Source organism: Falco punctatus, assembly GCF_963210335.1.
Source record: "Falco punctatus genome assembly, chromosome: 2".
Lineage (NCBI taxonomy): Eukaryota > Metazoa > Chordata > Aves > Falconiformes > Falconidae > Falco > Falco punctatus.
In genome coordinates, this window is record NC_137581.1 from 38,405,775 (window position 1) to 38,433,739 (window position 27,965).

General features: G+C 36.5%; 1 long non-coding RNA gene across 1 annotated transcript in view; it reads right to left on the reverse strand.

Annotated features, from left to right (window-relative positions):
• Positions 1 to 2,743: 2,743 nt before the first annotated feature.
• Positions 2,744 to 27,965, reverse strand: part of LOC308059239 — a 167,624-nt gene continuing 142,402 nt past the window's right edge. The window contains exon 2 of the long non-coding RNA XR_013926182.1: positions 2,744 to 27,833. This is a non-coding gene — a long non-coding RNA (uncharacterized lncRNA). The remainder of the gene's footprint in view (positions 27,834 to 27,965) is intronic.

A 27,965-nucleotide genomic window follows, 5' to 3' on the forward strand; every position in this document is an offset into this window, starting at 1 on the left:
AGAATGACAAACAAGATGACAGCTCAATAATTCTTATTGTAATGTAGGGCTGGAATTAAATTATTGTGAAGAGATATGGTACGCCTTTTTATTTTTCCTCAGTGCTAAATATATTAACTGTTCAGCAAGAACAAAAAGCAGGACTTAGTGAGTGGGATGGTTCTCTTTATTTATCCTTTTGTTATGTTTGGCAATGTAGAATATAAAAAGTTACATTTAGTAGAAATATTCCAGTTTAATTCCATATTATGCATTCCTTCTACGTTGCTGATTTGACTATTTCTGTAGATATGGTATACCTAGACACACAAATGCCTCTAAGAACAGAATTCCTGTACTTTTCAATATCATATTGATTCACAAACCCCTCAACACCCACCCCCACACCCACCCCCGAGATATAACAAAAGAAACTTTACCTGTGTTGTTGACACAGTGTTTGCAAGTTATTGTCACAGATATGTCACTTTAGTTTTGATTAACCAGGAACATTTCACTGTCTTTCCTACTCTGAAAAATCAAGCTTGTAATGAAATTCTGCAGTTCTGACCTTACTCATCTTGATAGGTTTCTCTGTGAATAAGGCTGTTGATACATTGGACTGCATTCTGCTGGTTGTGTTAGAGATGATCTAGAAAGAGCTGGGTTGCATAGATTCATAATTTCCATTTCAGTGTCTATTAAAGTAATGGAATTATCTTGAAATCATAAAGTATATTCATATATTTAGTCTCTAAGGCTATTTGCCTTATTGGTATGGTGCAAAACTGCACCCCGAAAAACTACACATAATATACATAATACTGATTATCAGGTCCTAAACTCAAATGAACTAAAAGTATTCATTTTTATAAATAATTGAATCTATTAAAAAGGTTTTCACCTACACAGGATATGTTGGACAGTGGCAATGGTATAATACAGAAAATTAAATCTCCCTTTTTAGAAACAACTGCAAAGCTATTCTCTGAAAATAACTTCCTTTGCTCATAGTAAGGGTTATAACTTCTTTGCTGAAATAAATAAAATCACTTTTTCTGTCAGTAGATTTGACTCCACCAAGCTAAGACTGAGAGAAAAACAGGCAATGCTTTACTGTGTTCTTGTGAACAAAATTAATTGCTTATCATGATAAAGAAAATGGCATTAAGGAACTACAAATAGCAATATAATTTGATCATCGCAATAAAGATACTCTGAATGAACATGCAAAAAAAAAAAAATTCAGAACCCAAGTTAACATTTTTCTGGCTCTGACAGAAAGAAATTTGTGTTTACTTTTTCCTGTAGGAAGAATAAAGCTGGGATAGCTCTTCTGATCTGGCAGTGGTGCCTAACCAGATTTACTGGATAAAGATCTGGCTGTTGATTTGTACTTATCAATGAACCTTCAGTTCTGGACTACAGTTTTGTAAGTCCATAACCAATTCCACATGACAACCAATAACTAGTCTCCAACACTGAATGTGGGGTACTGATCAATGAATTATCAGGCACTCAACCTACTTGGCTCAGCACAGTATCAGAAAAACCAATCTGCCTGGATCCAGAAGTACTGGTTAGGTAGTTTGGCACCAAAGGTCATAGATCCTGCTCTATAGCCTTCAGTAGCCATTTCATGTAAACAGAGCCATACTGACTCCACACCAGGACAGATTTGTCTCCAGCCATCCTGGCCTGTAGGATGCATGTGATTTATGGATCTGGGACTAGTGCAGACAGAGGTAGATAATTAAAAGGGCCAGCATGGACATCTCTATGAAATTTTACACTGAAGAGAGAAAAGGAAAACCATCACAAAGTTTCTGTATTCTTATGCTGAGAAGATCTGCAAGAATGTGGATGGGATGAGAAAAAGAGATGAAAGGCTGTTCCAAGGGTCTGTCTGGGTACTTGTTTGTCCTCCAGCCTCCCACTTCAACAACAAGAAAACTAAGCTTGGTCAGCAAAAGAAGCCACTATGTGAGAGGACTATTTAGAGGACACTAAGTGAAAGAAATGGTTTTTACATTTAAATATGAAAGCTCTAAAATATGATCTCATTTCACAAGCTCATATCACTTGTAAAGGAGAGTTCCTTGATCTCGGTGCAGCTTTTGCAAAAGTTCTATCTCCTGTGTTGCAAATCTTTCCTTCTTGACAGAAGACTTTACCATTTCTTTCAATTGTAACAGCTGCCAAGGGAGGTCACGATTTCTGAAAAGAAAAGCTTGATCCTTTTCTATAGAAGTCTCTGAATATTAAGATAAACTATAAATTGATTCCTGTATTCAGTGGGAAGGCAGTGCACATAGCAGTGCAAGGGATGATCAGAGACCTATGCGTTACTGAGAAGACGGGTTGATGCATTTTGAAACTTCTTTTTTAACATCTGTTTGGATTCATTCCCAGACATAAGGAGTTACAATAATAGAATCTGAAGGTCAAGAAGGTATGGCCCACTCTAGCAAACTTCATTCCTCATATTCCAAAGTTACTCCATGTTTAAATCAGTATAAATGAGAACACAATGTGGCCCTATTTTCTTTTTCCTATTATTTTCACAAGTCAAATAATTTGAGAACTCATAAAATAAGAACCCAAACTTTGATTCTAGCTTTTGGTATAGCATGCTTGTTAAAGCTGGTTTCTGGAAAAAACTTTGAATCTAGTTTCAGTTGCATTTAACTCAGCACTTGCAGCTGTAAATGCTATTCAATTAAAGCAGAAGAGCTTTCACAGATTATTTTTTTTTTAAATAAAAAATAAATCAGTGCTTTTATTACAAATGGTAATAGGCAAGAAGAAATAATAACATAGAAAAATGAATAATTTGTGCACATCAGTATTGGTGTCACCTATTAGAAGTCTGCAGCACTAGCACTAACTTGTACAATGTCGTTATCTCTACAGCAAATACCCATTTGTGCATTAAATTATTTATTTGGATAAAAAAAGTATGTCTTCAGTTTTCTTGTCCCCATATATTTTTGCACTTTGAAATCTGACACCTGTGATATGGCTTATTATTATTATTGCTTCTGAAATTTATGTTATATGACTATCTAAAAGGACTTACACTGCAACTAGAAACTAATAGCGTTCAATTACTAAACAAAAGGATCAAAGGAGGGGAGGGGAGGGGAAGGAGAGGGGAGGGGAGATTTCAGTTGGAAGGGACCTACAAAGATCATCTAGTCCAGCTGCCTGACCAGTTCAGGGCTGACCAAAAGCCAAAGCATGTTATTAAGGGCATTGTCCAAACACTGACAGGTTTGGGACATTGACTACCTCTCTAGGAAACCTGTTCCACTGTTTGAACACCCTCTTGGTGAAAAAATGCTTCCTGATATCCAGTCTAAAACTCCCCTGGTGAAGCTTTGAACCATCCCCATGCATTCTATTACTGGATCCCAGGGAGAAGACATCAGCAATCAACGGCTTTTTTTCAATCAACAACTGGTTTTCCATTTCTCTTGGACAAAGTTTGTTGTGCTATAAAGTAGTATGACTGGAAGCAACTTCTTCAGTAAGTCCAACTTCATTTAAATTTACAACTAGACCCACAGATAACAATCTACTTTTAAAATTAACTCAGACATTGATGTTCTGATTGGTGAAATTAGCGCTCTCTTTTATATTTCTCATTGAGAAATTTCAAAGAAGTGGTGGAAAGAAATTAGCTCTCTCTTTTATACTTCTCATTGAGACAGTCCATAGAAGTGGTGGAAACTACAGACAAGCTGACCTTCTAAGTTCAACAGACCAATACAGATCAGTATATATCAGAAATAATATATTGTCTCAATGGTATTGTGTCTATCATTATCTACTGTAGTATTTAATATAGCACAGTTTATGCTTAGTGAATGAAATATTTTGCGGTTATTCAAATACCCTAAAGGAATCTCTATTTAGACTCAGACTAACACAGCCGTTTGGGGTCCAGCTACGAAGTCCAGGGGCTAGAAGAGAATGAAGAATTTTCTGCTTCACTGAAATGTCAAAATGAGTTGCTGGTTGAGTCACAAATGTCTTCAAGAAAATATTCCCTATTTTTGGCCAAAAGTCCAGGAAGGCACTATAATGGTGTGGGATAGCATTAAAATAACAAGTTAGTATTCAGACAGAGTACCAAACAACCATGCTATAATATTGTGTATTTTAGGTTTAGTATGGCAGATTTCCTCTGACATGTTTAGACCTAAGTTTTACAATGGGAATTTAGGGGGTATATGGACTAGTGACACATCCACTAAAGAGGGGCAGTGCAAGACACTTTCTGAACCATTGCTAATGCTTCCTAACCTTCCCTTGATTACTTGTATTTGTAGTGCTCCAGGAAGAAGGAAAACAGAACTCCCACGTGGGATTTACCTGTGGATGTCAGTCATGAAAAGTTACCTAACTGCTTCCAGAATGCTTGCAGAGGGAGCACGTTAGTATCTCAAGCTGGTAAAAACTCTATTAGTGACCATGTATAATGGCTGCAGGCAACTCCAACACAGAAATTTACCAATGCTTTAAAATGGATTATAGCAGTAATATTAAGAAAGCTGACCCTATACGAGGCAAGTCACTACACCAATCTTTGCTGCAGTCTACAAATCTGTAAAATGGGGAGAATAATACTTTCCTGTTTTATAAGGTGCTTAGAAACCTAACACCACAAGCTTATAGAATGGGTTGTTTATAACAGACATATCAAAAGGACATCAAACATATCAATTTTAGATGAACATTAATCACATAAAATGGATTTCCCCTCTTACAGTCCAATTACAACATCACAATTTATCAGTCAGTGCTTTATAATTATTTTTTTTTAATTCTTTTTTGTGTGTGTGTGTGCCTTTGTAGGTGTTACTATAAAACAAGCCTATCTTTTACAGGATTAATGGAATGCTAAAGAAGTTCCAGCAGCAGCAGCTGTAGCAATACCAGCACAGGCTGAAAGAACTGTGACTTACTCCAGTGCTTTTAATTGAGGTATCAGTCAAACATAAGACCAGATTACCAAAATTTCAAGATCAAAATGTCTCTTGCCCGTCACCTTTTCAGAAATGCAGACAAATCACAGACAAGCATTCTTGGTCTGAAGCACACACAGCCTCCGAGCCTGGAGAATACAGTGGAGTGCACTATATGCCTCACAGTTTGTTCAAGGTTATGTTTAATAAATGCTATACAGGGTCAATATCTAGCTTGAAATCATATAAAGAAGTAAAATACATTTTTAGCTTAATCTCTATATCTTCTATAAAACAAAAGAGACAATGTATGCATATGCCTGGGTGTTGTCAGGGTGAGAGGCTAAAATTATTATGCAGGATAAATTTTTCAGCTGTTTTCCCACTAAGAAGAAATAATGTCTAAAAATCTGAATCCCATGCCTCATTCCACTGAGACTTACACCATTTATGCATCAGTAAGGCCAAGCTTCAGATGTAAGATCAGATGATATAAATTGAATCATGGTAGTTTCATTATCTGAAAATTTTAAATTTCATTCATCTATATCTGAAACCTTCTTGACTGAATTTTTGTAGTGTGATTCCAATGTGACCCTGGAAAACTTCCCTGAAATACTGTCCGTGTGTGACTTGTCTGTGCTGGATTTCCGAACATATCAATAACAACATCCCCTTACGGACAATGGGATAAATATTTGCTGGGGTAAATCACATGGTAATGGAATACACAACAAACAAGTTCAATGTACTGCTTTTATGTTTCTGTTCACTTGGGGGTATACAACCTACCCCCTCCCCCATATATTAGTTTTCCATCTACAAACAGACTGAGCCTTGACTTTCAGTTATTATTTCAGAGTTGTAGTTAACTATCAGATTAGCTCATGAAACCTGAGAGAAAAATGCTGCGGTTTTCTGATAGTAAAAAGAAAGAATGAGAGGAAGGTATAAAAAAGTTCAGTTCAGTTGAACAAATGTAGGAATCTACTGCCACTTTGGATACCCTGAAGAATCCTCCTGACTTAGCTGTCAGCTCAGAATAGCAAGGTTTATCTTAATGTAGATGACTAGAGTCATATAAGACAGTGCAGGGTGATATTATGAGAAAGGCATCTGCATGGGCTACCAAATGTGACACAAGACTTAAGAGAAAACCATTGACTTTCTTGAATGCCCACTAGAGATCAAGTAGGATGCCTCACAATACCTAAAATGACATTAGGAGGCCATGGGGCAGCTGAATTTTGCCCCAAGCTTAGAAGACAATTCAGCTCACCCTAAATTAGTCACCTAGGATAGGGTTGAGTCCTTAAACACAGGTTTTCGATGCCATATTGGGTGCCTTACTGTATGGCATCTGACCTCCAGCTGATGCAGAAGTTGATTTCTCTTAAATCCTATGACATGTTTGTCAGCCTTCTGCATTTCCCGGAAACTGAGGCAGCCTGGCCAGCTGAAGGCTAGACAGGATGCTCTGATATATAAAATGGCCACCCATGTCTATCAGCTGCTAGGGAAATGAAGAAAATTAAACTGAAAATTTTTTTCATGAATTAAGCCAAAGAATAAAGCATTAATTTATGCCATTGTAAATGTTTCTCAGACACATACACAACTCCTTTAGTTGAGTCTGTGGCTGAGGATATGACTCAGTACCCTCTGTATTTCTTTGTTCTGATTGTTCCTAGTGTTAGAGATACTTTGAAGTTCAGTTCTGCTCGGATATATAGTGATTTTTGCAAGCAGAAGTTTTGAAAAGTGACAAAGAACAAGGATTGTAAAATTCCTTTTTTCTCTAGAACATGTTAGCTTCTCAACAAAGGCTTGAATATCCCATAGCTTATCTGTTAATTAATAAATGTTTTCTTTCTTTCTGTTCACAGTTGCTTACTAAAGGATACATTTTGCATTTACTCATTAGTTAAAATGTCACCTTCACCTATAAACCTTTGAACTGCATTTTTTTGACACATCTTCTTTCACCTTGTACAATTTAAAGTATATTTTTGTGAATTTTGGGGATCTGGTTAATGTCTTTCTTACTCCATGGTCATATTATATAGTTCAGCATGCAATGCCAACTGAATATTTTTCAACTAAGTATAAAACTTGAGTTATACATAAAAAAATTATTCATGTTATAGGCATGTGGGAGTTCAGTAGGAGTAATGCAAGGATTTTTTCTTCAGCAAGACAATAGATGGCCCTGGCCAAACACATTTCAGAAGGCTAACATTGACCTATTTTCTGTTATATTTTGCATTTAGTCAGTTGACATATATATCCTGATATTTCGTTATATCCTATACATTTATATCAAAACACACTGCTGTAGCAAACTCTTCTGTAGTCAGAATTCTTGGTATTTTTATGATTTGCTTCAGAAATTGAGGCCAATACCTGAATGTGCAGAAGTCCACGGGACTTGATGAGATGCATCTACAGGTCCTGAGGAAACTGGTGGATGAAGTGGCTAAGCTACTATCCATCATATTTAAACAGTTGTGGCAGTCTGGTGAAGTTCCTACTGACTTGAAAAGTGGAAACATTACCCCCAGTTTTGGGAAGAGAAGTAAAGAAGACCTGGGAAACTACAGGCTGGTCAGTCTCACCTGTATGCCCAGCAAGATCAAGGAGCAGATTCTCCTGGAAACTATGCTAAGGCATGTGGAAAAAAAAGGAGCTCATGGGTGACAGCCAGCATGGCTTCACTAAGGGCAGATTGTGCCTGACAAATTGGTGGCCTTCTGTGACAGGGTTATGGTGGATGAGGGAACAGCAATTAGATGTAATCTACCTGGACTTGTGTGAATCATTTGACACATTGGCCCACATGATGTCCTTGTCTCTGAACTGGAGAGACAGATGGACCACTTGGTGGATAAGGAACTGGTGGGATGGCTGCTCTCAAAGAGTTGCAGTTAACAGCTCAGTGTCCAAATGGAAACTGGTGATGAGTGGCATTCCTCAGGGATTGGCACTGTTCAACACCTCTGTCATTGACATGGACACTGGGATTGAGTGCACCCTCAGCAAGTTTACTGACAACACCAAGCTGTCTGTTGTAGTCACTGGAGGAAAGGGATGTCGTCCAGAGGGACCTTGACAGGCTTGAGAGGTGGGTTTGTGTAAACATCATGAAGGTCAATAAAGCCAAGTGCAAAGGCCTGCATGTGGATTGGAGCAATCCCAAGAACAAACACAGACTGGGTGGAGAATGGATTGAGAGCAGCCCTGGGAAGGAGGACTTGGGGGTACTAGTGCACAAAAAGCTCAACATGACTAGGCAATGTACGTTTGCAGCCCAGAAAGCCAACCAAATCCTGGGCTGCATCAAAAGAAGCATGGCCAGCAGGTCAAGGGAGGTGATTGTCCCCATTTCTGCCACTCTTCTGAAAACCCACACGAGTACTGCATTTGGCTCTGGGGTCCCCAATATAAGAAGGACATAGATCTGGTGAAGCAGGTCCAGAGGAAAGGCCACAAAGATGATCAAGGTTAGAGCACGTCTTCTATGAGGACAGGCTGAGAGAGCTGGGGTTGTTCAACCGGGAGAAGAGAAAGCTCGGTATGCACCTTATGGCAGCCTTCCAGAACATAAAGGGTCCTACAAGAAAGCTGGAGAGGGACTTTTTATAAGGGCATGTAGTGATAGGACAATAGGGAATGGCTTTAAGCTGAAAGATGGTAGATTTAGATTAGGTATTAGAAAGAAATTCTTTACTGTGAGGGTGGTGAGGCACTGGAACATGTTGCCCAGAGAAGTTGTAGATGCCCCATCCATGAAAGTGTTCAAGGCCAGGTTTTATGGAGCTTCAAGCAACCTGGTCTAGCAGAAGTTGTCCCTGCCCATGGCAGGGGGATTGGAACTGCATGATCTTTAAGATCCCTTCCAACCCAAAGCATTCTGTGATTCTATGCCCAAGGACATCAAATTGGTTATATAAAGATAAAGGTTATGTGTAAGACCCTTCTCAGTATAGTCTGGTATCACAGAGCAGCAAGGGTGACTGGGACTGCTTAGACAGTGAAAACTGATCTGTTGAGAAGAGATTATTAGAAGATCAATGACAAAAGAAAAGTTCTTTCGGTTTGAAGGAAGATGGATGATGCAGAAAAAAAACCCCTTCAAATAAGCATTCAAAATGCCCCTAGGTTTCACAAATCAAAGTTGCAAACCTTCTGAGGTTTGTATATTACTTTTTGACACCTTTAAGCTTTATCCTATGGTGTGTGAAAGTGCCGTAGACTCTTTAGTGTTAATATAAAAAGTCAAACACAAATCAATAACTTCCTCTTTAGCAAGTAGTAATGTTGGACAAGTTCTGCCTGCCCCCTGTTAGTGTATAATATTGCTTGTTGGCCAAGACAAGATTGATTTACTTTCCCCTTAAATTCTCCTTATACATTTCCTGCTACAATACATTCATTTTTTGAGAGAAGAGTAAATGAATTGCTGATTTAGAGATGACACATACATGTGGTGCAATATAAAAGCTGTTAACATTCTTCTGGGAGAACAGGCAGATTATTTCCATGAGGCTGTCATCCTTCTCTGTCCCTACCTCAGTAAACAAAGCCTTTTGTTCAAAAGACATGCAGTCACAATGAGTATGGAACATACCTCAGGGCTGGTCTTATGTTACTTGTAGAAAAAAGGTCAGGCAGTAAGCTCAAGAACTGAGCCCCTCCATGAACCTAAGCAGTTTTGGTGCAGCACATGAACTACAGTTGTCTGCCAGAGCAAAGGTTTCTTTAACAGAATATGCAAGCAGTTTAGACATAATCACTCAGATGATCACCCTCTCAGTCACCAGTTTATGTATTTCTGTCCTTGTTCTTTTTGTCTATATCTTTCTGTCCTTGAGTGAGAGCCTTTTCTGGAATACTTTTTACTGCAATACAGGCAAATCAAATGATTTTGTGTTTCTTAATTTATATAACCTTTTGCATTGCTGAATGTACTTGCTGATATCTTTAGTCATCCTATTACAAGTCTTGATTTATAATTTTACTAAACACGATTAATCATAAACTGGAATTTTAATCACTGTGTTCTAGCAACTCGCACACTCACAGAACCAACCCCTCACTACGTTTTATGTCACACAGTAACTGACAAAGCAACATTTAAAGCAGTATCCCATAGTACATATGTAATATTTTTTCTATGAGCACTTTATTAACAGACTTTCAAGGCCAAGACACAAAATTTAGGCAAACTAGACCAATCATGATCTCGTACTGCTTAACATTTGGCTTGCTCGCTAGCTTTAACTGCTGTCCTTAAAGGAAATCTACCATATATGGGAGCTTCACTCATGACAACTGTTTGAGTAATGAAGTTTTAAAACCCAAGTAGGACAATTGTTTTACAGCTTCTACAGGCAACCTATTTCAGAACTTCATTATTTTTACTATTAGACAGTTTTTCCTAATATCAAGACTGAATCTTCTTGCTGCAATTTAAACCCATTACTCGTTATCCTATATTGCAACCTGTTCTTGATAGCATGATTTTCTTTCATAGGAAGTTGTGCCAAGAGCATCTTTCAAAACTGACTTTGCTATGGTTAATATGAATTGAGTGAGTCCTAAAAAATTTTAAGGAATATTGCTTTTTGAGTATAGTGAAGACTGATAAATCTAAAACACAGTAGAAATATGCAACTGCTGTTTACCATCTGTCTCAGGAAAAACTCAGAAAAAAACAGGAAAAACCTTTGTGCCTCCCTGCAAAATCATCTAATTACAGAAAATATCCTCTTTCTTAATTTCTTATATACAAAATATACAGGGACAGCAGTCATCATCACTGAGTTGTCAGCAAGGCTGATTAAAAATCTTCCCTCAAAGCTGTAACACAAAAAAATCAATATTTGACAGAAAGTTTTGTTTGGTTCTCTACCATTATTTTTGTTGTGTGAGTCCTCCATTTTCTTAGTACTTTTTCTTTTTAATGCAAATGTATCTTTTTCTAAAGAAAAGCCTAATAAAAGCTCTATCAGAAATTTAAGTGTTTATTTTCCTTCATAATCAATAGCAAATCCCTGAGCAATAATAGTTGTTATCCTTTCTTTATTTTTGATCATAAAAGATGGCAAGATGAAAAAAAATTTTCTTTCCAAACTAAATATACTTACACACATGTATCTGTGTATATTGATGTCTGAAGATTAAATTTTTTAAGGCACAGCAAAAATTTGGATAGTTACCTATTGATTAAAAAAAATATCAATGTAATATAATCTCCTTGGGGAGATAAATTAGCTATATACTTAAGTATATAGTAAAGAGATTACTCTGACAATAACGAATACTATAAAAAGTTTCTAGGCATAAAATTACTTTGGGCCTCCCACATTTTGTACAGTAAACACACTGTGAAAGTGGGAAAAAAACCTGTGTGCATCTTTTATTCCTCTTTCTTTTCTCCCTTTTTCAATAAATTGTAGGAGGATATTGAAATACTTGGATTATTGTGGTTTAAACTGTTAAACCTTTCCCTCTTTACAGAAAGGGGCATGTCAAAAGATTGCAAAAGATGTAAAGTTACATTATACCAGGATACAAAATGATATAGTGGATCTTTTTAAAAAAAAAAAAAATCACCAGGGGACGAAAGGGCAGAGTGCCAAACCAACCACCTCCCCAACTTCTGTGTTCTAGGGCAGATCATTGACTTCTGTCTAATTCCCAATCCAGCAAGTGGCTTCCTCTGCTTTTTGGTCCGTGGCTTCCTGGGCTGCAGTAAACCACACACAACCTTCCTACCTCTGCAGGAGAGTCTCCTTCTCTCTATACGTTCAGGTTTTAGACCAGGTCTGATCTCCAAATCTCATTCTCCTCCTTTGTTGCTACTTCTGTATACTTCTTTTCATGCTTGTCCCTCCCTGAAGTCATCATGCTCCTCTCAGGAAAGTGTCATTTCCCTTTCTCCAGAGCAAAGATCTGTTACTAGAGAAACCTCAGCTTATTTCCCCCAGAATTGTGCTTTCTCTGGTGAACCGAGAATAAATCGCTTTGCTGAAAAGAAAAGTTATCCCTTAGGTTTCATACATGTTACTTTGATCTGACATCCTTTGTTAAACCTTGCTACCTTTTTTTCCCATGCTCTTTGGCCCTGTGCTTTGTTGCTCAGTATATGTCAGCATGAGCTACTGCTGCCTCAGGAAAAAAAACCTCTTCCTCTGCTTCTGTGTATGTAACTGTCATCTCATCTGTGCTGGTGCACATATCTACAGAGCCAGCCAGTGAACTTCCAGGAGGAAATAAAGTGGGTTAAAATCTTTCTTAGGGGTGGGGGTGGGGGCGGGTTAGAAAAAGAGAAAGAGAGGGAGTGGATTTAAAATAGATCAGTTATACAAATTGAGCACAGCACACCTTTAAGCTCTTGCAGTCTTGATTTATGTTGCTTTAAAGTGAACATTACACTGTGACATGGCTAATTTAGGAGTCTGCAGGAAAATAAGGAAGAATAATTTCCCTTTTTAAAAAACCTGGAAATAAGCATAAGATGAGACCTTCAAGGGTGTGCAAGAATATTGACATTCACTTTTGAGTGTTTCTAGTTTGAGCATTGGTTAAATTAGCATCAATGACCAGCAGAAAGCCCTTTTAACTTTAAAACAAGGTGAATTTCTCTGCAGAAAAGTCTCCATCATTGTTCATGATTTGTTGTAAATCCAGGTTTGGAATCAATGCCTAAACCAGCATTCTGGTGTAGAATATGGTAACTGGTACTTTGAAGTAGTGTAAAAATATTTGGCTGTTCATTACAAATTAATCTATAGAAAATGCAATTATGTCCTTACCTTATTCCTCAAATAGATGTTGGAACTTCACTTTCACAACACAAATAGTGTTGAAAGGAGATAATTAATTCTTTTGGAGAGTTCACAACCATGAAGATGTCTTAGTCTTCCTGAGGAATGTTGGGTTTTTTCCATTACCTGGTTTCTCCCTCAGAACTGCTCTTTTCCTTCCTTTCTGCCTATTTTAACCAATAGATAGTACTTAGAACATTCTTTCTTGAGGACTGGTGGCCTTGTGTAGTTCTGTGGTTTTGAAGGCTTATCTTTAATGTCTGAAACAGAGGTCCCTTATTCTTCTTCAGCACAGTATGCGCTGCCATAGGCCTACATACAGTACCCAAAAGAAAGAAAAAGCCCTTAATTTATAGAATGTTCTGTTGACAGTACTAACTGTAGCTAAACACCCCTTGATGCCACCTACATGCAGTTAAAACTACTTCAAGTTTGAAAGTCAAATGTTAAAAAAGCAGTTAGAAAACCTTAGGGTGTTTTATATCAGAAAAGATCTTGGGAGATAACCTGATGCAACACCATGGCCAAAGGGGGACAGTTTTAAGCAAGCTAATGGAGGGCCCTGTTAGGTCAAGATCTGAATATCACAGCCCCCTTTAGGCAACCTGCTCTGATATTTGATAGCCCTCACTGTAAACAATATTATTCTTAATGCCTATTTTTAATTGTGGCTACTCACATCTGTTGCTTCTCGGCCTTTCACTGTGCACTGCCAATATGGTCTTGCTTTGAGGTTTTATACCATCGTGACAGGTAAATTAATATGAGTCAGTATGTCTTTGGCTGCCTTTGCCAATTCACTTTCAACCTGCTTTCTTGTAGGTCCTTTTCTGCATAGCTATATTCTAGCTTGTTGGGACTGAACCACTGCTATTGCTAGCAGTGCTAGCAATGTACATATTGCCAGTTGAGGAATCAGTCACTGGTCAGACAGACCTTATTTACATGGTCATTTGTTTCACCCTTATAGGACATTTAAATGTTCAAAAGATAAATGTCTTTTGTTTATAAACCAGTGTTCTGTTTTAAGCAGTCCTGCAGGATATCTGCTTAATTTATGTTTTGCACAGGGAACAGCACAGAATTTATGTATTGTGTAGTGAACAACAAAGAAAATAGCAAGAAAATAATATGGTCTCATCCTTATTGCATTTGATTGCTGTCTTGCCAAACTGGAGTCTTTCATGCCTGTGGCCACACAGTCTTTATGTAATGCTTGATGATCACTTCGAAGAAATTACTCACAAGTGATTGTTAGCAATTTTATCCTTGTTTTTTATTCGATAATCTAATTTCTAGTTTGTAGAAATGTTGAATCTTACCAGCAACACAAACTGCCTTAAATCTGTGCTTATCTTTGCAACTGTTCATTATTATTTTTTGTCTCCTCTCTTCCTCTCTCTGTTGGTCTCTATACACGTATCCATACAGCCGTGACATGCAATTGAATTTAATCCAAGTGTCTAAAGAAATGACTGATATTCATATAATTAAAACATTTAAATAAGTCACCATCATGAAGATTAAATACGCCTTCCTTTTTGCTCAGTAAGAATAGCACGTCTATCACTCATGCACTAAAATTTATTTGACTTTCATATCTTTCCTTATTTACAAATGCTTGCAATTATGGGATTCAGTAAGTAAATATACTGATGGTAACTAGTAACTCCAATGGGGTTTACAATTAATATTTTCAAATGTTTTAATAAAAAAATATTTGAAATTTATCTGTTCAAACCTGTTAAATCTGTAAAATCTGTTAAAAGAGTGAGGAAAACTGGCTATCTTTATAAGGTTAATGATTCAATAACCTTGGAATAATGAATCATTTTCCATGCATTTTTAAAGGGTGTTACAATAAAATTATAGTGCCAATAAAACAGAAATACATCTGGTTTCAAAAAGATTTCAAACAGTGAAGAGAATACTGCTGGGGAGTGGGGTGTGGGGGAGATGCACAGAGCCATAAGTAAGCACAAACAAGATACTTACATATCGTTTCTTTGGTGTTTACTGCAATGAATTTAGAGTGAATAATGAGTCTATCTATGTTGTGGTGACCAGGCTCTATGTTTTGTAGAGAAGTCTGATGAAGGAACTTTTTGGATGGTAGGCCTTACTTCAATAAACTTTTTTTTTTTTTAAAAAAAGAAGGATTAAAAAGTATTTTTATTGCTTGTTACCAACAAACACAAAATATGAATCTTTCCCAGAAGGTAATTACACCCCTAAAAAACCTGTAAACCTAAACCACAAAACCAATCAATCAATCAAACAAACAAACAAACCCATTTCTGAAACAAGAAGCAAAGTACTTGTAGCTATTGTTTTTCAGAAGACTTTCAGTTGTTTGCATTTTACAAAAGTTAGATTTATGTCCCATAGTATCTGTGTGAGAAACACAGCATCAGCCAAATAACATGGAGTACTTCCATATAATTCCAAGGGAAGAATAAAATCTTCATAGTTTTGAAAGCTGTAAGAGCCTTACTTTAATATGTAGGCAGTACTTTTTGAAAAGCCACAGAGAACTATGAAAGTGCAGACTTTATTTTTGGAAAGAGCTGTGCTAGCCAGAGAATTTCTTAAACCTTTGAGGGAACAATCTTCTAAAGAGGAGTGTATTCCGGGGGCCCTCTCATCATCGCCTCTAGCTGGTCACAGTAAATGACACAGTCAAACAGGTCATGGAAAGCTTCATCTTAGTGGTGATGCAGATATGGTATATTTGTTGACTTTCTGAGGCCAGGCAGAGACATCCTCCTGAATGAGCATGCTGTGCGTCTGATCATGCATGTGCAACGTGAAACAGAGCAGAAGGGACAAGTTTCATAAGCAAACTGACCTTGAAACAGTGTTCATATGCAATTTTAGTTTAGAGAGTAAAGCATATTCTGGCTGGGATCTGGCTGGATCCTAGTATTTTATCAAATCAAAATTCCCAGTGTAACCTGTGGCAGTTCTGAAGAGAGGAATTACAGGATTTAAAGGTAATGTCACAAAGATTAAGAGTCTGTGGTCTGAGCTTCATGCCCTACCTCTTGAGTTCCAGAGGTCTTTAGAATAAGCTTATGGATACTTTATGGGCTTTAAAATGATGGATAAATAAATAATTCCTGTTATTGTCTTTATTTTTGCAAAATAGCAGAGAACGGAGGATTTGGCTCCCTTTTGCCATAAAAATTGTTTGTTTTGGTTTTGTTTGTTTGGCTTTTACTTAAAATCCAAACATCAGAGAAAGTCAGAACAGCCAGGATTTAATACCTCTTTTACAACTTAAGAAAAGGAAGAGGGAAAACAGAAACATTAAAGCAAAGAGGCTTACTGAGAGGATAGCTTTTTTCCTTTCCCACTGATACTGGATCATTTTCTTAGTCTCTACTCACAGTAATGGAAACTATGACATATTGCACTCAGCAACTACGCAAAGTCAGAAATAGCCCCTATTGAGCTTAGCTTCTTACATCTGGCAAAGAAAAAAACCCCACAACTATCCTGCATTTTTCAACTGTTCTTTAAAATTTTCGTCTTTTTGCCTCATTGTAGAAAGAAGAGCTAATTGGAGCCTAAACTTGCTTTTTAATAATTTATTCCCAATTTGACATATTCTTTCTCTTTTTTTTGCCTTTCATATTTGTTAATCTAAAATTAAACAAATTCTCTATCAGTGCAGCTGTGGCAACATCTATTCCTTTAAGCCCAAATACTGAGCTTAGTTGTTCATATGAAACTCACTGCATGAGTGCAATCTCTCCTGACATTCACAGCCACAGGCAGTTGGCTCTAGTTGTCAATTCCTTCACAACCATAGAACACAAAGAAACATTTTGGATCCACTGTATTCTGTGTGTCATTCTATGAACTTTCAAGATAGAATGATGCCAAGAATAAACTTTTTTTTTTTTTTCAGTTCAAAATGGTGTCTTCTGCTATTGTTATGTAAGCAAGCATAAAAACCCATTCTCTGATCCGAGGTGAAATACTTATTCTCTGTGACATACTGTTTTTGCTCTGTCATTTTTTGCTTTGCATACATTCTTCGTAGAACCAATTCAAATAGATATTGTTTATCTCCTTAAGTCCTTTGCCTTCCTAATGTGGAAGGTAAGCACTTTGGAGCAGGATGTTCTCTTCTCTGTAAGTACAGAACCCAGCCAGTTGTGTCCTGATACTCCCCATGTCTTGTGCACCTTATATATTTTTGGTTCTCATCACAGCAGAACATAAGTATATTTTTTTAATTGCAAACTGTCATGTATTTCAAAGTCATCCAAACAATTCCTGTGTGAGCTAGCTCAAATTCGAAGTCTAGGTGGATAGTACAGTCTAATTTTCTCAATTTCTTGTACACAGTCTATTCTATAATCTTTGATAAATTCTTCAGAACCACAGTGATTATCTCCACTTTATACTGCTATGTGAAGCTGTTATGGCATACCTTTAGCAAGATAAAGGATTAAACCCTGAGTTAAGGTAGATAAGGTAAGATACAAAAGTTGTTTCAAAACATTGTGGGTTTTCCCTTCATTAAGCCATCTGGAGCTAATTTCCTACATGCCAAGTGTATAGACTGGCTTTCAGAGCCAAAATATCAGTGGAAATAATAGGACAAATCAATTTTAAAGACAAATTTAAGTATTTTATGTTCTTCTTTTCTCTCTTTTCCAATGACATATTACAGTCATTTTGTTTCATTGGCAGATCTATTACGGTAATTCCACACTGCAAAATTATTTAGAAGGCAAAATTTCCCTCTACCTTTCCTTTTCTTTAGCCTGCATTTTAAGTTATTGAATTTCTATCTGACCTCTTATCTATACTACATTAATATTTTTGGCTGAGGGTGACGTAATTTAAAATTTCATATATCTCACGTTGAGATGGAATATGTCAGTGTCTTTTTTTTTGTTGTTTTCTTTTTTCTTTCCATTTAAGCATAGCTGATTTTATAGCTCACCTTACTATATTCTGCATCATTCTAACTTAGACTTTTTCAAGAACTTTATAATAATATAATGATGAGAAGTTATAAAAATCTAACTGAAACTTACTCTATGATAGAATGTCATTACATTCTTTTAGACTTATATCCTAGTGTTATAGCCATATGTGCAAAAATTCTGTTGATTTTCTCAGTGCTCCTCTGAACTTTTCTGGACAGCTTTAAAGATAAAACCATTATTACACCAAAGTCATATGGAATTTTTCATCTTTCAAGTTTTCAGTTAATTTTATTCTAGGGTGATATTTATTATTTTATTTTTTGCAAGAGTGGTTTTTAATCCATGAGTATATTTTATGTAATTGTGGTTGCAAAAATAAGCTGTTTTCAAGGTATTAGAATTACTTTCATTCTAAACTACTTTCATCTGCAGTTTCTACTCACAAGTTTCTGTAAATTCAACATCTGGAGTAGAAAGTCATTAAACTAAAGAAGATTTTAAACACATTTTAAAGATTTTCAGTTTTTCCATATCTTAGAAGGAAGAACTTCAATATGATAAATAAAAATAAGAGATCTTACCCATAAACAAGCATGAGTTGATTTTGAAATTTCAGACTTCAGAGACAAGAACAATCTAGCTCTCTGTTAAGTGGCAGTACATCAGTTTGAAAAAAGAAAAATAAATCTTGTTCCAAGGTTTTTTTTGGTTTGATTTTAATTGGGTTTTAAACATAAATTCTAAATTTTTAATCATATTTAATTAAAGTAAGATTTTCTGAAATGCTATGATGAAGTGTTACATATATTCATATGAAATCCACAAATTAAATTTGTTTGGAAAAATCTGGATTTTAATTAATGTTAAAGCTGGTAACAGATGAAAAATTTGGTTTGGCCTTTTATATTATGTAGAGATGTAGAGATCTCAATGCTGATCTAGTCTGATAGACAGTGTCAGAACTACCTAACTGAAGAGCAGATTAGATCAACACCATGTGTTTTTCGACAACTCAATTTAAGCTTGTAAAGATATTTGGCAAATTTATGTGGAATACAAAAAATTGCCTCAATTGGTCAAGAAATTTATGAGTGCCAGTGATATTGAAAGGAGTCAAAGAAGATTCAGTGCTATTGAAAATAACTTCATTTTTGATGCTTCATATGTTTTGAACTAAGTTGAAAATGCTTCACATTCTTGCATATACTAAATAAATAAAAAAGGGTCAGCCATCATATTGGATTAAAATTTGTAATATTTCACATTCAGACTATGAGGATTTTATACCATTTTCTTTCTGTTGAATGATACTTTGGGATATATTTGAGTTTCATTTTCAGACATCTCTGCAAATATGTGTCTAGAAAAATCTTAGCATTTTTACTTATCATGAAGAAATATTCTCAGATATATTCCTGTGCTTAGGAGATGACTAATTTCTCATGCCTGAAATGATGACTAGCTTGAAAGTTATGAAGAATTTCTTAATAAAACCAGAATAGCTATTGATACAGCTATTAATAGCTCAGCTTAGGATGTTCTGTCCAAAATAAATAAATTTATCAATAAATTCAGAGTACTGGATCCAACATTGTAGAACTATGCCGTAAGTTACTGACAGAGACAGAACAAGCTGTACTACTTGGTATATCTATTAAGTCTAATGTCTGTAACCTTCCAGGCTGGGGAATCTGACAGCACTGACACAGATTTTTTTCAGCCCTCATTTTCTACCCAAAATAAAAGCCCACAGATATGAATCTCTGTGTCTACTTAGGGATACTCCGATTTCTGGAAGGGGTTAGGAATCTGGTTGTACTTACAGATCTTTATTGTTTTGTTTTTACCTTTAGTTTTGGGTATATATAATTCTACTACTTTTCCCTAGGGCACAGGTAGTTCTCCTGAGATACATAAACCTGCATGGATGTTCAACACACCTTGCTTGCTCTCTTGAGTTGCATCTCTGTTTTGTAAGCTGGTGCTGCAAGTTACTCGTGCTTCTAAGAGAGCAATACTGTAAAAGACTCAAGTACAAGATTCACAGATGCTTCACTCTAGAAGTAACTATTTATGATGTCAGGTGATATTCGGCATGAGGAAAAGGACCGAAACTGACAGTAGGAAATTTTAGTTATCAAAAATGAAATTAATTTACTATAGCTAGCTATATGCACACCAGAAACTTTTAGAGTGTCCTAATCTGGGACAGTACAGTTTATCCTCTCTGTCATATTGTCAATACACGCAATAGAATGAGTAAGTACATACTGTATATCTGGAATTATCAGAATTACTTGCCTAGTTCAAGTATGGATAAGAAGAAAAATGTGGTCAGTGATACACTATATATATAATTTCAAAGGCTTGTTTTCCAGAAAGGTCATTTACTCTTTAATACATTACACAAAATGAACAAATATCAGAAAGAGCATTATTCTTATCCAGTTTCTGACCAGCTCTCCTAACATTTATAATAAGCTGCATTTTATGTTTGCATTCTTTTTTTCAGATTGGATTGGTAGCTTGTTTCCTTTACTAATCCAGAAGCTATTAAGCACAGTGGATAGATAGACATTGTCTGAGTGTGTAGTTTCTCTTGTAGAATGGTGTTAAGTAGTTAAGATTTGATTGGTCTTGGTAAAGGCATCCTGAGGGCTAAAGCAAACAAAACAAGATCGGCAGTGTCTTATTCTATTTACATAACTGTTAGCACTTTTCTCAGTTTTACCTGATAATATAAAATAAATAAAAAAATAAAATATTTTTTCTTTTTACCTCCAAGGCAACATGAAATGATAAAGAGATAAAATGTTCCCAGGAAATGAGAATGTTAAATTCCTTGCTTGATGGCAAGAGAAAGAACACATCCACTGAAGTACTTATTGATGTTTCATTGACTTGAAATAAAAAATCAGAACTCACAGGAAACTGTTAAGTAGATCTATATCAGAGATTCTGAAGGAAGTAAAACCTATGCCACTTCTGCTACAGAAGAAAAACGCTAAGAAAGTCCAGGAAGAAAATTCATCCTGCTTTCTCCTTTCACAATGGTGTGTAGGATGTGACATCTGTTAGACTATTTTGAGCTCATTTTCTATAATAAGAGAACTTGAGATAAATAACTTCTGGATTATTATTTATCTCTACATCAGTTTTGAAGAGAAAAAAAAAAGTTGTTTTTTTTTTCTCTTCAGTGTACATGGTCTCTTGTTTGCCAGCTCCTGTCCTTTCTCTTTTTATACCATTCAAATTATGTTTACATTGAGAGTTGTCATAAAAAATGAAAGAATTGCAAATCTTTCTACAGAACACTGGTTTAATGGTTTCTGAAATCAAACTGGACCATTATGAGAAACTAGTCTGATCTCCACACAGATGCATGGCATGCCTGCAAGTAAACCTTTTGCTGTATATACCCCTTTTCTGATATCCAGAATCCTAGATACACTCCCTGCACTGCTGCCCATAGAAATAGATTCCTGATTTCATGGTAACCTTCAAGGGTGGGGAACTATCTGTACCACCCAGGAGTGAGATGTCTATACAGAGTTTTCATCTAAAAAGACACTTAGGGGACCTTCCACAGAGACCAGATACAGCCTGTTTAGGTCCTTCCCCAGGCATGCTGGAAATCTCAGGATCTTCTCTAGAGAGACCCAAGTGGTTCTGAACCAGTCGTGAACGGAACCATGAATACCTTACTTGAGTACTATAATCATAAAGTTGGAGAAAATATGCCAGCTGTCTCCCATACTGCCCATCTCAGGCACACCAAATGAAAACACTTCAGTACCTTGCCAGGTTTCTGCTGTGGAGGTCTGGGGTACCCTGCAGTGCAAGTACAGGTTATACCAACATTTTTCATAGTTCAGTGGTGATTAAAACTTAACAGGCCTTTTCCAGGGTCTGGGCAATGACTGGGGTATGTGATAACTACTCATACAGCCACAGAAGAGAGATTGCTACTGTCACCGGTATTTGTAGTCTATAGCTGGAGATTATAGATGTGTATTACCGTAGTAAGAAACTGTAGTTTGGAGACTATAACTGCTTTGTTCTGCAGGGTGACTGACCTTAATCAGGTTATGAAAACTTGAGAGGAATTAACAAAAATATTTATATAACAGAAGCTAACTCCTCGTGGAAGATGTAACTTGGCCAGCAGACAGTTCACTCCAGCACTCATTCATTGAATAGAAGTCTTTGATTAACTTTAATGCAAAAAGAACCAGGTTTCTGTCAAGTACGGAGAAAAATCTCCAGTTAAAAATAAAGCCTCAGAAAAAATGCACCCTGAATACCTATCCTCAACTTTCTTTGTAGCGTTTTATGCACAACCCCTTAGTGTGTGACAGAAATGATATACAGCAATAAGATCTCATTATTTCACAGGGATTCCCTTACTTTGCACAGAACAGGGCAGATGGTTTCAGCCAAAGCATTCAAATCTTCATTTGTTGTAACTCTCGTGCAGCAGACTGGGGGGGCGGGTAGGGAAAAAACCCGGAATATTATACTTCATAAGAGAATATGAGAAAAGTACTACCTTCCCTCCTGCCCCCCTTTTCTATGCTGACTTCAAAGAAGATAGTCAAAGGCATAGTGACTTTTAAAGACTACAATATATTTTTTTCTAAAATAAGTGCAAGTTTTTATCTCTAGAAAGAGTTTCCAAAGGTAACTGGAGCTAACAGTAATGCAGCTACAGATTTATTCTGTGTTAAGAGAGGCATGATTTTTGTCAGACTCACAACTAGCATCTGGAGGTTTTGCGTGAAAATACTTAAACATTTGCAAATGATTAAGAGGTCTCTAAGTATCAAAGTAAACTGTCAGAATTAAGGTTCCAGATGTATTAATACTCTGTGTCCCAAGTTCACTGGTGGTATAAACAAACTCAGTGCCATCTCACGTCTACTGCTTGTATCCTAAGCCTTAAGGTTGCACTGAAATCTATCAAATTACATTTACTAACCTCTCGTTTTAATTCTCACATTTATTTCCCAGGTGAAAAGGTGAAATTCATTACTGGGAACAGACCTAGCAAAGGGTCTATACCCTTTTGAGCCCTTTAAAGATTCAGGCAAAATAATCAGGCAGACTGAACTTAAAAACAACCGCACATTTTAATGTACTTGTCTGCTCTGCACAAGTTGTCCAGGAGATGGAAAAAGAAACAGAGATATAGAGGAAGACAGAGAAAGGAATATCCCTGGGTATTTTCATTTTCTGATCAAATTATTTCTTTAACTTCTTGGTAGTTTGTTTCATAGGAAAACCTATATTTTGTGCACTGCATGATGCAAAAACATTTCCGTTAATTATATTTGATAGTTTATTTATCTTCCTATGTGTCTTCTTTAGGGAATAAAAAGATACCTGGATTCTTAAAGCAATAAAGGCACGCTGTCTAAACTGAATATTGTGTTGTGTTATAATAGCCTCAACATTTCTAAATTACTTCAATAAAATTCCCAAATGGCTGTAATTGAGAAGAAGATTGGAGAAGCTTTGCAGGTCTAACAGTAACTTTATTAATGTGTAAAGCTAGCAAAAAAGCCAATAAAAATAAGATTTAAAATACAGAGGTATGTTTAAAAGCAGCAAATAGAGCATGCACTATCAGTTTATACAGTCAGTGGGAATGTAGCACATATATGAACAAGCAGTTCAACTAGTTTTGTTAATATTAAATACTTCATTATTCTCCACTGAAATTATTGGGACTGATAGTAATAATAATAACAACAATGATAACAGCATCATAAGAAGAATTAGCGTTCAGCATTTTTAGGAATCATTACTTTTAAATAGATTTTTTAAAACTTACTTCTGTCATTTTTTTACTAACAGAAGAAGAAAAAAAATCCCTAAACAGATCATTTACAAAATTTTCTCTAAGGGAACTGTTTTGATTTACTCAGGAGATAAGTTTTGTCAGCAGCTATAACTGTGTTTTGTCATAGCCAAAGTTCCATCTGTACTAGCTGGCCCTACTCATACAATATCCCCCTTTACATTTGACAATGACCTGCACATCCCACTACCTATAAAAAGCTATGCATATGAAGGGGTACTTATTGCTCTTTACAGTCTTATTTCTTTTTATCCATTCCATTTATTTACTTATTTATATACTATTTAGCTATTTATTTACTTATGAATCCTTTACTCTTCAGTGAATAGTGCTTTGGCATACTAGCTCTATTTTGTTTCAGTGTTTGGGGCTGAAATGTTCTACTCTGTATGTTTAAATGTCACTATGGTTTAGTAAAAGAAACAAAAATTATATAAATGTACAATAAATTCATGAAAATAGATGCTATATAAGAATACACAAATACATGGTGTAAGCAACCATTAATATTCCTATTCTTGTTTTGATTCTTTTCTTGAAAACAAATTAATGGAAATAAAGTTAAATCAGTTCAATTATTTCATTAAAAGATAATTTTCAAATATTGTTCTGCGCTTCAAATGCACTCTTACCACAAACCTAGATGAACTGGAACTTTCCATTTTATCTGTGGCTAACGCAAATTTGCAATGCATTTCTTCATGATGAAGTATGTTTGGTCATGAAGACAAAACCATCACAGCATGTAGTAATAAACAGACGAGCTCAGCTGGAATTTGAAAATCTATTTTTTTTATTTACAAAGTCTTCCTGAAAGTTGTAAACACTTTTCAAGAAATGCATTGGATGTTGCCACAATGTCACTTAATTAGTTCCTAACTTTCTAAAATAGAATGTCATTTTAAAAGTATATCATCTTTGAATAGAGGTTGATAACTTGTATCCCTTTTATATTATCTCTATGCTGCCAATTCAAAAATATTTTGTTCTACTACAGGCAGTACTGTAATAGGAAGACACTAACATCTGTGTTAAAACTCTTTCAAAATATAAATCCTTTATAAGAAACACAGAAGTAAATATCTTCCTTTAATGACTGTAAACAATAATTAAAACTATTTCCTTCCTTTTGAAGTCCAAAGACACTATCCTGGCTCTTAAATGCAGAGCAACCACAGTCTGCATGTTTTATTTCTCTGGAAAAAGACTAATGTCACTATCTCATGTCAATAATTTTCACGTGATACAACAGCATTAGTTCAGTGGTGCTAGTTCTGGGTTACAATTAGGTGGTCTCTGATTGGATCCAGCTGCCAAATGCATTATTTTTCCATGAAAATTCCTTGTAAGATTGAAGAGGAGTAGATTATTTTAGAAAGGCATAGTTTTTGAAAGATTCATGAAAATTAAAATGGAAGTACATTTAGACAGGAAACTCTGTGAAGTGTTTATTAAGAATGTAATCTGTAGCTAAAAGGTATACATAAATAGAATATTTTGTGAATAGTCTTGACTTAACATAAATAAAAGCATTTTTAGCTTAAAAAATGGTTTTATACAGAAATATTCTTCTTTATAGGGTGAAAAAACAAAATGGTAAAATAATAATAAAAAAACCACCCCAATTCTGTTGTTTAAAAGGTTTTTTTTCTTAGGATTGAATTTCTAAAAGGCCTGAGAAGGTTTTGTAGCTTTCCAGGTTCTGAAGTTGCTTTGGGCACACCACTCTCTTAAAATGACTCCAGCAGAACTTGAGCCTGCCTAGTCTTTTGTTCCTGCCAGTTTTATTGTAGTTCTTTTTCTTTGGAAAGAACTGTCCCTGGTAAAGAACAGAAATTACAGCAGAGGCCAATTTGACATGGGTTTTATACTCCTTTAACTAAGATTAGCTTCATGAACCAAAATAACTGATGAAGATTGAAAAATTTGGGATAGGGCATTTGGGAGATTGGTGGCTTTTTGCCCAGCCGAATGGTTTATGATTTATTCTTTTTCATTACATATGCAGTAGTTATGACTCAGTCACTGAGTTGGATTCACAGTAGAGAGGATAATAGAAATCAATACCATGGAAAAGAATAAACAACGAGAGCTCTCTATTAATGACAGCTTTCTTCTGCACAGATGAAAATTGAGCCCTTTAGTCAGATCACAAGATCTTCCACTTCTTGCCCAGTTTTAAACTTAGCACAGCAAAGAAAAAAAAAACCCAAACAACAAAACCACAACAAGAAAAAACAAGTAATCGCTTCAAACTTAGCATGTCCTATAAATTCTGATAGCAAAGTTTTAAAGCAGAACTTTAAAGCTGGCTGCTCTGTACAAGACTCTCATGATATTATACTATCTGTGACAGACATCAGATCTGATAATTCTTCTTTGAATAAGGGAATAGACCTTAAACTGTTGAGACAAACTGCTATGAAGTCAGTGGGTTAGTCTACACTTCAGTAAAAGTGATCTCAGAGCATTCATGAATACCTGCCTGCCTCACATTTGTTTGGCTTCTCACCAGAAAGTTTGCAAATTACCTGGAAGAGGCTCCGGACCACAATGTCTGGGTATGGCTTTTAGCCACAGAACAGAGTGAAATACAGTTGTAGATTAAAAGTTGCATTCAGCTATCTAAACATAAATGCCCAGTTGCATTTTGTGGCCCTTTATTGGTCTGGGAGATACAACATGGGATGTATGGAAGACACACATCTTTGGGGATCTGCAGCTAGCCTAGAACACCACCACAGTACCTAAAATGACAGTAGGTGATTGTTCTCAAATTGCTGAAGTTATCCAAGGACATCAGAGTTTGTTTCCAGACAATTTTTTTTTAATGGTAGCTAAAAGTGAAAGTTCCCAATTCAGTTAATGAAGAGTTAGTCAATAACCTCAGTGGAGCTCAGAGCGATTAGGATGACAGATGGGCTGCTTATACATGGACATTTGAGATACTGTAGTGTATCTTTCCCAGTTTCCAGAGTTTGCTTCAGAAAACCATGAGAACCCTGTAGAATGTGTGTTGTATCTGCCAGAAGAAGTGTACATTTTAGATATCTGAAGAGATCTCAAAGAGTACTGCACAATGTAACATATTTTGGGCATAAATACTACACCTGATGAGTGTGGTCATGATGGATAAGCCCACAACAAAGCAGGTACACCTCTGGAGGGACTGCAGCCAGGGGTAAGGACACATTGAAGCAAGTTTACTTCTGAAGGGACTGTGGCTGTGGGTAAGGCCATGCTGGTACATGTGCACCTGAAAGTGACTGTAGCTGTGGGTAAGTCTCAGCTGCAGCAGGCATAACCCTGAAGACACTGTGACTCATAGATAAGGCTCCATTTGTAGTAGATACACCCCTAAGGGACTGCAGTCTGTGGATAAGTCCAAGCCAGAGCACAGGCAAGGGGAGGAGTTCCTTGCAATGTTAAACCCAATGGTCTGGTCCAAAAGGACCAGAATTGGAAATTGTAATGGAAATACCTTTAAAGTGTTGTAACCTGGGATCTAAGTTGCATGTTATAGAAATGACTACAGCAGTAACCACCTAACCCAGTGGAGAACAAGCCTTACAAGAAGCACTGCAAAGGCAGCAGTGACCTGACTTGAGTTGGCTTTGGTGCCCAGTAACTCCACACAACACACCTCCTCTCCTGTCCTGAGTGACCTCCATAACAAACAGTCACGGGCTAAAAGAACTAAACGGACATTTTACAGACATTTCATAGGGGTGGTCCATAGACTAAGGGAAAGATATCTGTGTATTATATCAAACGATGGGGAGGGGAGTGGTGGTTAATGAGAGAGTATTTGATTTGTAGGATATGAGCATGACATAAATAGTATGGAATTAGAGGTGGTGAATGTGTTGGGTTTTGCTGGGATAGTGTTAATGTTCTTCATAGTAGCTGGTATGGGGCTATGTTTTGAATTTGCGCTGAAAAGTGTTGATAATACTGGGATGTGTTAGTTACTGTTGATCAGTGCTCACACAGAGCCAAGGCATCTTTTGCTTCTCATCCCGCCCCACCAGTGAGGAGGCTGGTGGGGCACAAGAAGTCAGAAGGCTCAAAGCTGGGACAGCTGACCCTACCTGACCAAAGGGATATTCTATACCACATGACATCATGCTCAGCTTATAAATCTGGGGGAAGAAGAAGGAAGGGGGGGATGTTCAGAGTGATGGCATTTGTCTTCTCATGTGATTGTTACACATGATGGAAACCAGCTTTCTTGGAGATGGCTGAACACCTGCCTGCTGATGGGTTTTGCTTTGCTTGTGTGTGTGGCTTTTGCTTCACCTATAAGACTGTCTTTATCTCTACCCATGAGGTTTTTTCACTTTTACTCTTCTGATTCTCTGCCCCATCCCACTGTGAGGGA